Raw genomic sequence first — 20,000 nt, 5'->3', positions numbered from 1 at the left:
TCACTTTTTAAGGAAAAAAACAAATAGCATTGTGGCTGATAATGGGACTAGGTCCTACAAAAGGTAATTTTCCTTGGTCCTTGTTGTGACACCCATGCCCTGGTCCAGCAATCAAGGAGCCTCAATCCTCACCACTAACACCAGAGAGGGCATCTCATATATGAGGAAAGGATAACAAATACACACAGTAAAGTGCAATTTCCCTTAAGAGCACACAGAGATCACAGTCAGTCCAGCACTGGTTGCTCCCTTGCTCTCCAGGTCCCCAATAAGACTCCCCACTGGCACAGCTATAGGGTCCAGATCTCAGCTTAGTGGGCAAGCTAAAACCTCTAGCACCCTCTCTGTCCAACCAGTGCTTCGTGTCCCTGCCCAAGTAGCTGACACACACACACACACACACACACACACACACACACACACACACACACACACACACACACACACACACACACACACACACACACACACACACACAGACACACACACACACACACATGCACTTTGAGAAGAGTTTATACAACCACACAGACACTCCTGGGGAAGGCTTGCACAGTTTCTTCAGCTGTGCCTCTTTCTCCCAGAGTATATGGTAGTTCCACTTGCCACCACCCACTAATACTTATCAGCTACTCAAAGGCCCTTAAAAGGGTGTCCAATTATTACTGTGCAATATTATTATCCAATTGGTAGTTGTGACTAAACAGTCAAGGCTTATTTAGAGTGACTTGGATAGTAAACTCTATAAATATGAAATGTACTCTAGAGCTTAAATTATCTGTATACAAAAAGCTGCAGTTAAAAGGGCTTAAAATATTTAATAATAAATAATTAAAAAACACAAGGCAATACTTTCTACTACACAGTGCTAGTCAAGAGTTCAGAGATCACACAGAGATACTTAAAATAAATCAGCAGTACAGTTCTGACATCACACTTAGTCTAATCTTTCTAGTTCCTAGGTATTTCTAAAAGAAAACACAACTCTAAGAAAACTTACATATGAGCAAGACAGTACTGTGAGCTGGATGGTCAAGACAAAAAATGCTTAATGACTTCTGATTCTCTCTGTTTAAATTGCTATTGAAGTCATTATTCTCATTACATCATTTCACACTTTCCTGGTGTTCCCAGGCTAACAGATACTATATAATTATTATCTTGCACCTGCAGGAAACTACATCAATAAAATACATTCTATATGTAAACTCTAGTAATTATTTCTTAAGTTAAAACAATAGGCAGGATGCTTCACTCCAGACTCATCAACTCCAAATTCTAACTTCATGGGGACAGACATGAAATAATTTTAATTTCAAAGGACAGACAAGAAATGCTTGACTTAGCTTTCTTTACAGCAGAGGGCAATGTTGCTGCATTGTTTTAAGTTCAGCATTTCAGAGCATATTCTTTCATTTAAGAAAACAAGCCTGTATTTCAACATTTATATTTTCAAATGACAGAATTATGTACCAAATTCTATTCGACTAGATTGGCAGCTTTCACCCATCTCTACCAGTCTTCACACTTGTAAAGGGCCTTGCAACTGTCAATATATGCTGCAAAGGTAGCTAAATATCCAGAATGCATAGCCACTCTTATAGCATAGAGGAATAAAGCAGTGACCACATCCCAGCTGACCCAGGTTCAGCTAGTAGCTCAGGTGACTGACAAAACAGCAGGGAGAAATGAGCGTTCCCAGATAATGATCCCTGGTGGAGCCTGGGATGTGTGATGGGGGTATTGTATAAGGAGGGCTAAGGGTGGAGACAATGAGCTCCTGCTGAGATGGGGTGGTACATCTGTGATGATGTGAGGTAGTGTCAGCTATGCCAAAGAGAGTAGGGCAGTGCTTGTGCAAATATGCCGGCATAGCTAACTGGAGTTTTGTAAAGAATCATATGTCATTTGTTTATCAAACTGATTTGTACAGGTGCTTGTGCTGAAAATGTATTTGTAAAGTTGCTTGTGTTAAAAAAATGTACCAGCAATGGGTCCTGATGGACAGAAAAGAAATACACCTGTATGTCATACTGTATTGTAACTGTTGAAATGAATATATTATAACAGAGGATACTGGAAGAGAAGAGGCTAATCTCAGTCTAGATAACTTTGAAAAATAGTCTGAAATTAAAGTACCTGGTTTAGGCCATACAGATTGTATCTTACAGTTCTGATTGCAGCCAGAGACAAAATGTCTGTGAAAATGGAGACTAGGAATCCTACTCTATTATCCCTATGGGTGAAATAATTCCTACTATGGAAGATTGGAAGTTTTTGAAATAGTTTTATAGCTTCTAGATGCTGTAACACATCTTAACAAAGTTGTGTGTATATGTGTGTGTGTGTATGTGTATTATAACATGTATGTGCTAGATGCTGATTCAGATTCTAGTAAAGGGGGTAGTGTGGGAACGAGAAGTCAGATGACCAGATGTGTGTGATATCATTTTGTAAGCCAGCAATGAAATGATGCTTTAATACTAGATGACCAAACCAAACAAAGTATCATGCACATGGGACTGGCGTGCACTGTCCCAAAAAGGACTGAATTATAAAACCCAAAAACGGACCAGCACTTGCAGGATAATAAAATGATATTTATTGCTCCATAGTTTTACAAACCACCATATCAGCAGCGGTAAAAAGCTCTGCTGAAGCAAACCGGTTTCGGCTAATGTTAGCCTTTATCAATGCTTGGTATAAAGTAAATTAAAACTTCCACCATATTGAAACCTTTATATAGTCTATCTCTTAAAGAGATATGACCCATTTGTAAGCAGAATACTAATATTAGGATTACAAAATACACATTATAACACCCATACTCATGTTGGACAAAAATATATATCTCCTACAAGATTATGACATATTACAAATGTAGAGATGTAAACACATAATTGCATATGTATATTATCATGTGCAGATGATGTGAAACAATAACAATATGGATACCATGCCCCTCAAATGTAATACTAACATAAATACATATATAGTTGGCATATATTATTTTATAATATAAATAATACTAGCCATAATGAATAATTTTATCTTACATATTTGCATGGTTATCAACATAATTTCAAAAATAAAATAAAATACAATGAATATATTTAACTCAATATATTGGTTCTAATGTGTTTAGTCCTGGCCTGAAAAGACCCCCTAACCTGATAATCCATTTGTTCTCCATATCATTGAGTTTCTGATGCCAACCTGCTTTAAATTTGCGATGTAAAATGATTCTATCTATAATAACAAATGTAAAAATGGCTGAAGGGTGTTCCAGAGTGTGTTTATATAAAGCATTGGTGGTACGTCTGTTCCTAATGGCACTCATATGTTCACATATTCTCAGTTTGACAGACCTAGAGGTCTGTCCAATGTAAAATGCAGAGCAATTACAAGTGGCCAAATATATGGCCCAATCAGAACTGCAATTAGCAAATATCCTGATATCAAAAACCTGAGATGTATTTTTACTTGAAAATTCCCTGGTTTTAGGCATATATTTGCAGAAAGAACAGTGGCCACATGGAAAGCTGCCTTTAAGTATTTGTCCCCCTAAAGTAGTTTGTAAAAAATTATGCGGAGTGTATCTCTTGTAGTGAGTGAAAAAAGAATTTAAGTTCCTAACTCTGCGGTAGCAAAAGGAACATTGTTCAGGTAATATACGATGCAAAATTTCGTGTGACCGTAAAATTTCCCAATGTTGATTAATTATCTCAATAAACCGATTAGTGTTGGCCCCATATGTGGTGACTAACCTCAAAATAGATTTATTCTTTGGCACTGACTGAGACTGTTGCTTTCGTTTGTATTGCAATAATTCTGAACGTGGTAAATTATTGACAGTCTTCAGAGATTTAGAAATGTTATGTCATATTTGTGAATATTCTATATTACTTATTGGCCATTCCATATTTTGTGTTTTTTAACACATATGACTATAAATTTTTTTTGGTCTTACATCATTTTCTCGAGTCGAGGATGTAACATCTACATATGACTAATGGCAGTTCAGCACATGTTTGGCTGATATTCATCTCGGGGTCAAGCTATATCATCTTCCCCTGTGGTTTTAGAGTCTGTAGAGCGGATAATTAAGTGATTGAAATAACTGTTTTAAGATTGTGGAACTCATTACCATTGACAGCTTGCCAATTTGGCACAGTGGCTTAGGCGAGCCTGTTATATTTTCATTTTCTTCAATTGGGAATGGACATTTTTTGGACTCTTAGTATACAAACTGTGCTTTTGTTTTGGCTAACAATCTGCATGAATAATAGAGGTGTGTTCCAATTTACCCTTATCTAGTTCAGCTTAATGTGTTTTGATTCAAATAGGCATCATGATTCCTGTTCTTTTTCAACAGGGGCCATCTTACTTTTATAACAGATTCAACAACAAGTTAGGTTAATGCGTAGGTTTTGAATTTCTTACGCTTTACACACTTTATGACTTAAGGTTTGTAGGTTAACATATAACCAATCATATACTAGTCTTTCTGTTGGTCATAACATATACAGGTTTAGGGTAACAGTTGTTTCATAATATGTTTTTTTGGACATTATCTCGTATCATTGGCTTGGCCTTATGTCACTCAGATTGAGTATAATTTATTTCGGGTTTGCCCCTTTTTTTGGGACATCCTCACTGGGAAGTAGTTTTATTAATATAATCTGTCACGGTTTTTGGTCTGGTTGTGGGTAGTCAATATTTCATACCACACTACCATATTATATTTTTTAACCTATCTAAGGTGACCCACATATTTTGGCTAAGGTGAATTATTTTTTCAACATAGAGAATATAAGTACTAGATGAGACGAAGGTCGATCTAGTCATGAATATTTGATTCAGCTTTTTTGACAACATCAAGCAGTCCTAATGGGATGTAGACCGAATTATATCATTATTCTATTTAAATTACAATTGGTATATTTAGCAGGCTTGTGTTTCTTTTGATGTTGGTAGGTTAACTATCAGCACTAGGATACTGGTTGAGACGAATGTCGAACCAGTTACCACATTGGTTGTGGTCTTGTTTCATTGGGACATATGTTCTATACATGTCTTTTAGCATTTTTGATTCAATGGTGCATTGGATTACTGTCATTTCATTATTTATAGTTAATATTTGGTTGGTCTATATAATTCACAGATTGGTCACTTATAATAATTGGCTTTCTAATAATAGATGGTTAGTGTTGGTGTAGTGACTACAACCATCCAGACATTCTCAGATACCTTGGACCAGATTTTTTCTTATGATGAAACTACTCCTGTTTGAGGCTGTCTTAAGAATTTGCAAGTCCTGATTTTTCTTGGGATCATCTTAATATGGACCTTAACGAAATTTTACATGGGTTAGCATCTGATAGGGATAACCTTGAGGTTTTTGGCCTGACCACTAATGCGGGTTCCCACATGTCCAATTCTACAACTAATGACCAACAGAAATGTAGTTATGTTTTTACAAAACTTGGAAGACAGATGAAGATTTTGCGATCTAATGTATGGCACATGAAACTGTTCAAAGCTTATCAAGCTAAGGATATAACACCTAGGGGGGTTGAGGGTACGCCTACAACCTTTAGTGGCATAGATTGATAACGAGTTATCCAAAGACTGGGCTGAAGCTCAACATTCATCTTCCATTATTTGTGGAATGTTTGTTAAAATATTATGACAGAATTATTACGTCCAATCTTTCGGATATCCAAAGTTTGTGTGTGGAGGCTGAACAATTTAATAAGCAAGAATACTATTCTCAGCAGGTTTCTGATTTGGCCAAGGATTTGTCTACCCTTGAAAAACAATTGATGAAACGTAAGATTAATAAATTTCAGCGTGACCTTATGGATTATGAAAAAGGGAAACCCTTCATCAGTCAAAAAACAGTCAGATTTAGTGAACAAAAACTATTCAGAGGAGTAATAATAACAAAAAGAGACCCAGGTCCATTCTTAGACATCATAATATTTCCTCAGATTTTACCTCTGAAGAGGAAACTTCTTCGGCTACTGATGGAGAAGTGTCCTCACGCCAGGCGTCCCCAGTAGCCAAAAGAAGACAGTTGCCCCCTTTAGATCACAGGGTAGGAGGAGGGGGGGCAGAAAACACAGATCTAGGTTTAAATACCCCAACCTTACAGAATCTGTTGAAACAAATGATAAAATAACCAACAATGTTTATAATATTTCTTCGACTGTTCTTTCCCCTGTCCAGATTACACTTCTAAATAAAGGATTGAATTTTGTCCCCAGTTCTGTGGTTTCTGAAAGTGATTTATTAAATGATGTTAATGATTTTTGTAAACTTCTAAACCTCAAAATATTTTTTTCAGAGAATGATGATTCTCAAAGATCAACTGAATTTAAATTTGGAAAATCATCTTTTGTTCCTCCCATGAACAAACATGTTTCTATTTTTAGGGAATGCATTATGAAAGAATTACACTTTGCAAATGTGTACCAACCGCAATTTAATAATTTAACTCCCATGGAAAGACAGGCTTTGTTAGAACTTAAAAACAATCATCAGTTAGTTATTACTACGGCTGACAAGGGGGGCGCAATTGTGGTTATGGACCATCAAGCTTACACCAATGAGGCTCTTAGTCAATTATCTGATTCTAGTTATTATAGAGAGTTAAATGTTGATCCCACTCCACGCTTAAAGGAAGAAATTGACAGGTTCTTGGAAGTGTCCATTAACCAGGGGGTAATCACTGAACAGGTAGCTAAACAGTTGCAGGTGGAGGAACCTACTCCACAATACCTGTATTTGTTACCTAAAATACACAAGGATGCTCATAATCCCCCAGGTAGGCCCATTGTATCTGGGCGTGGATCTCTAACTGAACCTTTATCAGCCTTCCTTACACAATATTTAAAACCATTGTTGACTCAGATTAGATCACGTATTCAGGACACAACGGAATTCCTGAATATAGTCAATGATTCACAACTAGAATCCTCTTGGTGGTTGTGCACTCTTGATGTAGCCTCATTATATACTAGTATACCACATGAACTAGGTATCTTGGCTGTTTCCTATTGGCTGTACAAATCAAATTTATATTCAATGGAATTTAACAACTTTTTGACCAAACTTACCGAATTTGTACTGTACAAAAACATCTTCTAGTATAATGGTAAAGCTTATTGGCAAATTAATGGAACAGCAATGGGGGCTTCCTTTGCCCCCATATATGCGGATCTTTTTATGGGGTATTATGAGGCCACATATATATATGATACACAACATAATACATTCCTTCCGTATTTAGATATTTGGAGGAGATATCTGGACGATTGTTGGATGGTGTGGCGTGGGAACAAGGAACAACTTTGTAATTTTGTGGGGTATCTAAATGATAATTCCTTTGGCATCAAATTTACAGCTAATATTGAACATGGAAGCATTGTGTTTTTGGACGTTCTGGTTACGAGACTTGAGGATAATACTCTAGCTACATCTGTTCATAGGAAATTTCCTCAGTATAACACTTTGTTACATGCAGACAGCTGTCATCCACGCCACATCATCCAGAATATTCCCAAATCTCAATTCATGAGAATGAGAAGGATATGCTCCTCTTCACATGATTGTTCTCTTTTTTGTGATGATTTATTCAATAGATTTGTTGATCGTGGGTATAACACATATAACATTTCTAACTCTATGAAGACTGTCAATAATTTACCACGTTCAGAATTATTGCAATACAAACGAAAGCAACAGTCTCAGTCAGTGCCAAAGAATAAATCTATTTTGAGGTTAGTCACCACATATGGGGCCAACACTAATCGGTTTATTGAGATAATTAATCAACATTGGGACATTTTACGGTCACACGAAATTTTGCATCGTATATTACCTGAACAATGTTCCTTTTCCTACCGCAGAGGTAGGAACTTAAATTCTTTTTTCACTCACTACAAGAGATACACTCCGCATAATTTTTTACAAACTACTTTAGGGGGACAAATACTTAAAGGCAGCTTTCCATGTGGCCATTGTTCTTTCTGCAAATATATGCCTAAAACCAGGGAATTTTCTAGTAAAAATACATCTCAGGTTTTTGATATCAGGATATTTGCTAATTGCAGTTCTGATTGGGCCATATATTTGGCCACTTGTAATTGCTCTGCATTTTACATTGGACAGACCTCTAGGTCTGTCAAACTGAGAATATGTGAACATATGAGTGCCATTAGGAACAGACGTACCACCAATGCTTTATATAAACACACTCTGGAACACCCTTCAGCCATTTTTACATTTGTTATTATAGATAGAATCATTTTACATCGCAAATTTAAAGCAGGTTGGCATCAGAAACTCAATGATATGGAGAACAAATGGATTATCAGGTTAGGGGGTCTTTTCAGGCCAGGACTAAACACATTAGAACCAATATATTGAGTTAAATATATTCATTGTATTTTATTTTATTTTTTGAAATTATGTTGATAACCATGCAAATATGTAAGATAAAATTATTCATTATGGCTAGTATTATTTATATTATAAAATAATATATGCCAACTATATATGTATTTATGTTAGTATTACATTTGAGGGGCATGGTATCCATATTGTTATTGTTTCACATCATCTGCACATGATAATATACATATGCAGTTATGTGTTTACATCTCTACATTTGTAATATGTCATAAACTTGTAGGAGATATATATTTTTGTCCAACATGAGTATTGGTGTTATAATGTGTATTTTGTAATCCTAACATTAGTATTCTGCTTACAAATGGGTCATATCTCTTTAAGAGATAGACTATATAAAGGTTTCAATATGGTGGAAGTTTTAATTTACTTTATACCAAGCATTGATAAAGGCTAACATTAGCCGAAACCGGTTTGCTTCAGCAGAGCTTTTTACCGCTGCTGATATGGTGGTTTGTACAACTATGGAGCAATAAATATCATTTTATTATCCTGCAAGTGCTGGTCCGTTTTTGGGTTTTAATACTAGATGAGACAGAATTCTCAGGAAAGTCTGTTTGTGAAACCTGACAAGAAGAAAGACTACTCACCCACATAATTTTGCCTTGCACTAGTATGTGAACTAGGGAACCTCTTTAATCAGTCAGGAAAATATGGTGAGATTAGTTAAGTAAAGTTTTTCTGTATCTGTGTGAATCTTTCTATTGGTGCTATGTTTAATATTTACTGTGAGAGAAACTCTGGTGTTCACTGTAAATAGATATTTTGTATTTTCATGTTCTTTTATTATTTATTATTAAATATATTCAAACATTTCACTGTGGCTGTTTTTTTAAAGAATATTTTAACCTTATTTGGTGACACTGTGGCTGCTCCTGAAAGCCTTGCTGTATTGATCAAACACTACCATTTGTATTAGTATTCATTTTACTCAGTATCATTGGGTACCATTGTAAGAACCTTGGAGTAGCTGGCTTTGGAGTGCTCTGGTGGCAGTATCTAACTTATAGTTTGGGCAGAGGGGAGAGGAGGCATAGCTGGTAAGTCTATGCCAATCTTTCCCAGGTGTGTATGTGTGTATGTGTGTGTGTGAAAATCAAATCTCAAAGAGTATATGTGTGCCAGCTACTTGGAGCAGGGACACAGAGCACTGGTTTAACAGAGAGGGTGGTGGAGGACTTGGCTTGGAACACTCAGCTGAGGACTCAACTATTCAGCTGTGGTCAGTGCGGAGTCTTATTTGGGGCCCGGTGAGAGAGAGAGGGACTCAGTCCCAGGACAGGATTGTGTTCCCTGTGTGCTTTTAAGGGAAAATCTGCTTGGTGCAGAGAGCTGCAACTGGAAATACTGTGTGTATCTCTCTTTGTTCCAAGTGAACGTCCCTCACCAGTGTCCATGGTGAGGATTGAGACTCCATGATTACTGGCCCAGAGCAAGGACATCACAACATCAGCAAATCTCCAGTACATGCCTGTCCTCAAAATGAGACCAAGGAACTATTGGGAGGAGGCAGGCAGGATATGTCATAAAAAGAAAATAAGAGAAAAATTGTCTTGGAGAATATGATGGTGGCCTGACCCCCAGGGTGCCGTTTAAATATGTGTTGCCCCAGCCATACAGATAAAGGCAAAGAGGTACTATGAAGCAGCAGGTAGACCTGGAAATGGACATGGGGATAGGGTTTTTAGGATCCTCAGAATGAAATAGTAGCACAATGGTAACTTATTGTATTTGGCATCATTTTAACTCCAAGAAGTCTATCAGATCCGTTACTTATACTTCATAAATTATGTGTGCTTGCCTGCATAACAGACTGCAGTAGATATCTTTAACAATATTCAGTAAAGACAGAAACAGTCTGGTTTATTTATTTATTTTTTTTTGTAATCACTGTTACTCACACTATATTTTCATTGTACGTGTTCTATTTTGTAGTCATTATAGCTGTTTTGTATGCTACCTTGGCTAAACCTGAAATTAATTGGATTAAATTGATCTGTGTGCTACCATGCCAAACAAATTCAAATACATAAACGAATAAAAGAAAAAATAAATCTTTATTTATTTATTTAGTAGGTAGATGAACTGGAACACCAGGACCAGTTTTCAGTCATGACCTAGTTACATTAAAACTAACCTCAGGATACAATAAACTCCATGTAGGCTTTGGTCAGAGCCTACACTGAGTTTACATGTTTGCATGATGTTGAGATATGCGATGTAGCGCACAATGCATATTAATGATGTGCAGTGTGCCTAAGTTAGGTTACATGTCTGGGAACAGTGTTGCCAGCCAGGTAATCATGTAAGCAAATGCAGATACTATTCTGTTTAAAGCAGAGCACCTACTGTCTGTGGACTTGCGCCGAATGCCATAGTGACCACCAGGACTTCACAGATAGCTGTGAATCTGTTACTAAACCATATCTCTACAAAGGCCAGCAAAATGCAGGGACATTTAACCAGAAATAGGGACATATTTGCCATAGATGCCACGTATACCTGTGGTAGAATGAAACTCAAACATATCTGACATCCTCTTTGAGCAAGATATGTGGACAAAGGCATATGTAATGGGGGGACAAAAGGCCAAAATAGGGACAGAATGTTAATATTGCACTTCCAAACTTAGAAAGTTGATAGAATAAATAGGTTGTATATCAGCATGAACTTTCTGAGGAGCATGAAGTTAGAAGCTCAAATGTCAGTCATCAGTTTCTGACTTCACTCCATGATGACATGCCAAGGATTTGTCAGAAAACAAAAATGTTATTAGGAAAAGATCACAAATATGTCACAAAAACTGGACATTCCACACAAATCAGGACATTTAGGAGGTATGCACTCAAATGTATGCAATAGTGAGTCACATTAGTCCAGAGATCATCCTAGTGATATGGCAGAAAGCCACAAATTTTATAAGGAAAACATGTGGACATCCTGGGAATATCTGGCCAGTTGAGAGGTGTGAATGTGAAGTATATGGTCCAAACACAGTACAGGACAGTGTACCTACAGTGTAGAATATTGTTATATATCATTCCTGGCATTTTGTACTGAAGCCGTGTTAATGATTTTTAACAGGAGATGGACTGCCATGTAAAATGATCATTCAGTAGAAGTGTGTATACTGAATAGGGACACACAGATGAATTGTAGGAAAGAACACAGGGAAAGAGGGCAGGTAAAACTTTCTCATGTACAGCAGAGGAGGGCATATCAATGGAAGATTGTTGTAGCAGCAACACTAAGCACATATCTATATGATACAGTACATACTATACAGTGAAAATGTGTTGTCTGTGGCTGTCACACAAGGTGACATAATGGGGAGAATGTCTGTGTGAGATAAGCATCCTTAAATGAATAATGCAGAGGACATCTGTCAGGGATCTGGCATGCAATTGGGGTAGGATGTGCAAACTGATATGCCTGAATATGAGTGAACTCTCAGCAGACGTTTCCAGCAAGTTGGTCACAGGTAAAGGATTATGGAAAATATTACAAGAGCCAAACACAGTCATGGACAATATCAGAATAATATCACCACTGATTCCATGACTCTGACACAACATATGTGATGTGGAGTGATGAGATGAGCCTGCACACACACACTTGAACAATTATTATGATACAGCCACACTCTATGAGGGTAACCATGCACACTGTCCTGGCACTGTAATATCTGCAAGAGGTGTTAGGTGGGACACTGCTATATCTGTATTGCCCACACACACACACACACACACACACACACACACACACACACACACACACACACACACGCGCACACATTTTTTATTTATTGTATTTATTTTACATTTGATAACCAGGGGCGTCTGACTGAGCCAAAAAGGCCCTTTTTCAGCAAAGGCTCGGGGAGAAAAGCTCCACACAGAAAAATAATTATAGCTACATTTAGATATTTAGACATGATCAGTATACACACAAATTATAATAGACATGTTTTACAGTGGTATGCAGCACGTCAACAGTTACAGTCGAGAGTAGAAACAAGAAAACATTAATTTAAAAATAAAGGTAATTAATTAATTTGTGGTGTACAGCTGAAATTTGGAACATAGGTAGAATACATACATAGTACATAGGTACAGTACATACATTGTACATTAGCCAGAGTTTGTAAGAGTGAGAACTGTTATCAAGTACTCTAGGCTTAGTATGTGTACCTTATCTGCTTTCACTAGCCTGGGGAGCAGGATATATACATATATAGATATATATATATATATATATATATATATATATATATATATATATATATATATCCAAATTCAAGGTACCAATAGACCAGAAGCCACCTGGAAGCCTTTTAAAACCAATTTAATATGTGCACAAAACACAAAGTGAACACATAAATACAGACACTTAAAATACAGCGTTTTCATTTCAAACACTTCATCAGATGTGGTTGTAAGGTAAATTGACAGGTTAAATGTCTTGCTAGTTAACAGATTGACCAATAAAAACATTCAATAAAATGATTCAATAAAATGAGTAATGAATACTCATAAATATTAATGAATAAATAAAAGTTAAAATTGAAACCAATATAGTAGGCACTTTAAAACCTATAAAAACCTGTATAAAACAAATGATTAGAAGTTATTACCCATTTAATTCAAGTGAGTTTCAATTTTAACTTTTATTTATTCATTAATATTTATGAGTATTCATGAGTCATTTTATTGAATCATTTTATTGAATGTTTTTATTGGTCAATCTGTTCACTAGCAAGATATTTAACCTGTCAATTTACCTTAGAACCACAGCTGATGAAATGTTTGAAACGAAAACACTGTATTTTAAGTGTCTGCGTTTATGTGTTCACTTTGTGTTTTGTGCACATATTAAATTTGTTTTAAAAGGCTTCCGGCTGGCTTCTGGTCTATTGGTACGTTGGATTTGGTTATTGGTCTAATTTTGGTACCCTGTGGCTGTTTCTTTCTTGATATATATAAATATATATATATATATACACATACATACATTATTGTTGTCAAACATCTATATATGTAGTATGTACATAAACAGAAGAGGTAGCACACATGCATTTGGTGCAACAGCTTGAATGGTGTTCTGCACCATTAGACAGTCATGTATAGTGCACTGTGACAAAATTGATGCACTTCAGTTACACATCACTGGAAGATGTGTAGAAGGGATATAAAGAAGGGTGCATTGTACACAGTTATTGGTGTGATGAAGGCTGGGAACCATGATGGTATTATGGTCACTGATGTGCACGTCCTTCACATACCCAGTACTTGTGTTACATTCAAGGGAATAGTCAGTACTGTCATAACATGCTGTTGGATGTACCACTTACCATCTATCTCAGGACATGGGTCACGTACCTACTTGTCTGATTATAGGGTGGGGTATCCACATTATACTTGGGTGGTGTGTTTTGTTTCCTAATTCAACAAATCCTTCCATTTTTCATGTCAATGCAGGTGTTGTCATGGCTGTGGAAGCAGTTTTTGGTATCTGTCTGTATTATACTAATATCACCGTTGGAGTCACTGATTGTAGTTTTTCAGGCAGCTGTTTGGACACAGCATGTGTATGTCATCTTTGATGTCCATCACTTAACTAATGGGTAGGAAAGAGCCTAACAGACATCCCTGATGTACTGACCTGATCACTGGAACTGACATATAGGTCAAGTCACACATTTCAATATAGTGAGATGCCACATATGTCATGTATTGGTCTATCCACTTGGTGATATAGCTGTTTATGGCCACATATGACAGTGTTGATTGAATACCTCAGTGTGGATTTGTTTCAAATACCTTGACCTGGTCAAGTTCCATAAGATGGATGATACTGTCATCATGCATGGTTTTGATGACCTCTTTGAAGACTTCTATCAGACATAACAGAGCTGTCGCCATTGGCAAACCCCAGAGATCTCTGCTTGGCCCGTCACTGTTTGAACTCTATTTTTTGACAGTTCAGGCTAATGTATATGGCCTTTGGCTTACCACCAATGGTGATAACATAATGCAGGAGGAACTAACACAAACAATTGAATGGTGACAAAGGTACACAATCTACAAATAAATGCAGAAATGTGTGTTTGTAATGTTGTCCATCTGAAAAGTGGAATTCTGTGTTAATCACAGCATTGGGAACAGTCCTGCTATGCAGAAAACCTGTGATGCAAGCACTGGGAACACATGTAGATAGCAATCTAAACTTTGACCACCAAGCATGCACACTGGTACTGAATGCTTATGTTGTGCACATCATAAGTCATGCCATATTGAGATCATAGGATTGTACAACAGCACTGTAGTCAAACCTCATCACAACACTATTACAGTATAATGCTCTCTTTTTATCTACCTCACCAGGCACATGTAGCAGCTGGAGAGACTATAGGGCTTTCTCAGCAAGATAACACAGGGCATACAAACCATGCCATGATGTATGTGGACAGGTTAAAAGCCATGTCAGTGTAATCTTTATTGTATAGGATGGGGTGACTTCTGCCTGGCCTCCAGATCACTCTCTGACCCTGCCATTGTGGGAGCACTGCATATCCAAAAATCAGCTAAAGCTGATGGCATCAGCAGTGTGTGTTGAGGAGAATATAACGGTGTCTCACATGCTGGTGTAAAATGCTCTCTGTAATGTCAAGCAACAACTCTTACACATAGCTGACTGCAACGAGAATAGAACCCCCTACCAATCTAAGTACACAGGCTACAAAAGCCAGTATTTTATGCAAGCACCACAGCCCAAGTTTGACTGGGAGTATCTCTGACAACACTTTATAGCTGATGACATGAGCAGTGTCTGCTGAGGAGAATATAACAGTGTCCTACATGCTGGTGTAAAATGTTCTCTGTAATGTCAATCAACAGCTCACATACACAGAGTTGACTGCTGTGAGAATAGAACCTCTACCTCTCTAAGTACCCAAACTACAGAACACAGTACTTTATGCAAGCACCACAGCACATCTGACCTTTACATGGCTGCAGGCCCACTTAAAGTGGATGACATAATTGGTGCATGTTGGAGAGAAGAAGTTGGGAGGCCTGCATGAAATGGACATGTAGGGATGTGCAAGTATCAAAATACCATTAACTGCAGGATACACACTTCTGCTCTTTTGGCTAGACAAAGAGACACAGATACACACCCATGCTCAGTTGACTGCAGTGAGAACAGAACTCCTACCTATATAGGTACAGGGGCTACAGATCGCAGTACATTATGCAAGCACCATGGCACAAGTCTGACTTGTATGAGACTGCAGGTGAACTTACATTAGATGACATCAGCAGGTCATTTGGGATACAAAATGCTGGGAGACCTGCACAGGCCCATAACTTCATATTTACATAGGAGGCTACTAGCCTAACGGCCCTGTGGTGTATAGAAGCTTAGCTGTGTAAAAATACAAATACCCTTATTGAACATAGTTGGATGGTTATTGTTAACAGACCAATTTTGTGAGTAGCACCAACTGGCCCTGTCAATGAGGGACATAGGTGCCACCCCAGAGGTGACTTTACAATCACCCTGTGATGTCCCTGCACTGGCCCAGTAATCAAGGATCCTCAGTCCTCACCACTGGCAACAGCTAGAGGATGTATACACTGGGAGGATGATAAGTACACACATAGTAAAGTGCAATTTCTCTTAAGAGCATACAGAGATCGCAGTCAGTCTGGGGCTGGTTTCTCCCTCTTTCTCCAGATCCCCAATAAGACTCTCCACTAGCACAGCTATAGGGTTAAGATCTCAGCCGAGGGGCCATGCCAAGTCCTCCAGAACCCTCTCTGTCCAACCAGTGCTTCGTGTCTCTGCCCAAGTAGCTGGCAAACACCCACTTTGAGATTTGGTTATATACGAACACACACACCTGTGGAAGGCTGGCACAGGTTTACTAGCTATGCCACTTTCTGTCCAGGCTATAAGGTAGTTTCCAGTGACATCAACCTAATCCCTGCTTATCAGAGGGTGTCCAATCCTACTGTGTAATGTTACTATTATCCAAATTGTAGTCTGACCAAGACTTGCAAGGCTATTTAGGAGTGGCCTGTACACTATCACCAAATACATATGCAAGTACACTAAGAGCTTAAATATGTCTAACAAATATCAGCCACAAAGATAGGTTTAAGTACATTTAATAAAAAATAATAAAGGAAAAAGACAATACTCAGTCAATCAACACAGTAACTTTGGAGTTCAAAATCACAGGAAATATTTTAAAAGAACATTGCAAGACAGTCTCAAATAAATACAAAAACATCCAAACTAATCTTTACTATATTCCTATCTATATCTAAAAGAGATACTATGCCCTAAATCTTACTTACAGCAAAGCAAGTGCAGATGGTGATGATGAATGGATGTTCTTGCTAGGTCCAAGACAAAATACAAAATGCCCAGTCTCTCTTTGAGAGAGTTCTTAAATCAGTATATCAAATATTACTGCTGGGTTAGCTTGGATGACATCACTTTTTATCACCTGACTTCAGTTCCCAAGCTAAAACAGAATCTAACAGAATTTAACATATCTGTTAAAAATACATATCTCTCAGATGTTTGCAGATCTTGGAAGTCATAAAACAATAAAATGCATTTACATTTTAAACCTAGTAATTACTTCTCTTTCAAGACAATACAAAACTTCTAGCTGTAAACATTGTGTCTGCTACACTGAAACAGAGAGAGAACTTTTATAGCACAATCATAAAGCAATCTAATTTCAACTTATTTTCTGTTCTAAGTCAACAGGGCATGCTTTGGTTACATTTTAGCTCAGTACATAACATACAGTTCTGTATAAATCATATCAATATTCACAAATGACATAGAATTATTTACAAAAGTCCAGATAGCTGGGCTGGCAATATTTCCCTATATCACACACCCAACCAGTAGTCAAGGTTGTACTTGAACAGGGTCATAGAGGAGCACTGATTCACATGCAGTGGGAGCCTATTACACAGAAGTGTGAGTCATTAGGGATATATCTGTTTCACCAGCATGTTTTGTTTATGCCACAGGCTAGGTTGAGATCCCTGGGCCAAGTTATTCTTATCCCATTTAATTTGCAGATGTGGAGCATTTCCACTAGATCAGAGTCTGACACTGCTCTGTAGGGTAGGTATAGGTCACCTCTCAAGCAGTCTGCATGATATTGAGTACACTGACAGATCTTTCAGTCTTACCATGGATGTCAGGTTTGGAGGCCCTGGAGTCTCCCAGACACAACCCTGTATTTTTTCCAATTGCTGCAGTTGTCTGATGAGGTACAGATGGAAGGGAGCATTGTACTCAATTAGTGGTCTAAGGGTAGAGTACAGCAGAGGTATGACCACCCTGGTCTTGGATGTGATGTCCATATGTATGATGTGCACAATGCATAATATGTGTCACCACTATGAACATATAGTGAAGAGAGTGTAGATTGCTATCAACATGTGTTCCCAAGTTTCACAACACTGTGTTTGAAGTTATAGGGGTGCTATGCATATCATAATTAGCAGGGGTACTTCATTGTCAAAGGGAACAATGAGACATTCAATGCTTTAATGTTCAGTCCCTGAGTTTTGTATCAATCATTTGTGTGCGGCAACTCCTTCTGTAATATGTTACCATCATTGGGGGGCTCTATATTAATGTGTTCAGTTACCAGTCATCTGCAGACTTGGCAAATCACAGACCATCTACCACTGCCTGCACTTCAGGGAAGTAGTTTGCAAATGGTTGAGGGCCTAGCACAGATCCTTTTGGTATTCTAATGGTAATTGGCTACTGTTGGAAGTGCAGTCCCCAACTCTGAGAAAGTGTGTGTTATGGCAGTGAGTCAGTTGCCTATCCCTGTACTACTGTATGGCTTAATTCCCACATGGGACATCTTCACTATGACATATGAATGGGAGATGGTGTCAAAGGCCTTGGATAAGTCAGCATAGGTGGTATGCCCTGTTATCCCTCATCCAGGTCTGTGGGATCAGTATCCAAGAATTCCATAAGGTTCAATAAGCAAGCTCTAACCTTGAAAAAAACAAAATGTGTAGGGTCAAGTGTGTTGAAGGTCACCTATGTCCCTGTGGATATGGTCCATGCTGATTCCTTCCCTAGCCTTGTAGATAAGTGTTTTTTTTTTAGGCATATGGGTCAATAGTTGTAGTTCTGTATGTTACCAGATTGATGTGTATTGCATAGCACACATTTGTTATTACATTTTGCACTCTGGTTGATATATGTGTGGATAAAGTACTGAAACACCAGGATTTCAATTCTTGGGGGGTGGCAACAGATGGATGTGTTATAAATATGTGAAATATTGTTAGATAGGGCTCTCAGTTTGTAATGTTTACACATGTAATTTCATGTCATACAGAGGGAATGGACAGTAAATGCAGTAATACAGCATAATGTGTTCATTTCCATAGTGCAGCGAGCAGCAGGTTTGTGCGATGGTTGCCAAGTAAATACACATGCGCGATACACATGTTTGCACATAGGTAAGCAGTGTGCAAATGCGAGCTGCATTGCTAATGTCTGGCAGTTATACTGAGTCTATAAAATACAGCTGCTGCTTAACTGTCTCTGTGGCAGCATGTGTTAGTGCATTGATACATTGTTTGTGGGGGCCAGATGGTACTGGGTTTGAATACAGGTGTATCTAATGCATTTAAATACATTGCTGCCATATCTAGTACTTTTAAATACATTTAAATACATTGCTGCCATTCCCAGTTGCTGTGCATTGGTGTGCAATGTGCATCTCCCCACAAAAATGGCTTAAAGAGATGAAATGGGTAGATAGGACACTGGTGAAATGGGGAGAAGAACAAAGGGAAAGCAGGGCAGGAATAAGCAGGAGGGAGATAGGAAAGAACCATAACTATCCATTTCTTTAATAGTGTAAAGTGAATATATGTGGAAAATTTTAAATGAATTTAGACTCTCACTTCCAGAGAGAGGCGCAACCACAACACAATTATGTTGTATAGCCAATTGTCCGAACCAAGTGTGTCAAGAAGATATGTGTGTGAAATGGATAGCTATGTATTGGACATTTTTTTTTGTGGGACAACTGCACTTTTTTGGGGGGGGAGAGGAATGTTGGGAAAGGGCAGTAGGAATGTTTGGGTAAGGTAAGTCGGGTAGGTGAGGAACCAATTGCAGACAGACACACCAAACAAGACAAAAGAGAGGGATGGTGATGAACACAAAAGGGTGGGGAACACCATGACTGGAGTGAGGGTAGGGACATCCCAAACCCTTGGTTGTCAAGCTGGGTGACTGTGATAATTGAGTCTTCACTCACTGGACTGTCATATGTCACCTCAATTCATTGCTGGCTGGAATGCTTGACATCTCCTTCTGCTCCTCCTCCTGGTACTATGAAAAATGAGGGACAGCAGCCACTCCAACAGTGTGGTGCACAACTCTGTTCACCATAACTGCCAACTCGATGCAGCTGATAAAATCACCACCTCTGCACTGCTCCTGGAGGGAAC

This window comes from Protopterus annectens, chromosome 1.part1, assembly GCF_019279795.1.
Source record: "Protopterus annectens isolate FY-2018-M chromosome 1.part1, PAN1.0, whole genome shotgun sequence".
NCBI classification, from domain to species: Eukaryota; Metazoa; Chordata; order Ceratodontiformes; family Protopteridae; genus Protopterus; species Protopterus annectens.
The sequence above is the reverse complement of the archived record's forward strand: the minus strand, read 5'-3'. Positions refer to the sequence as shown.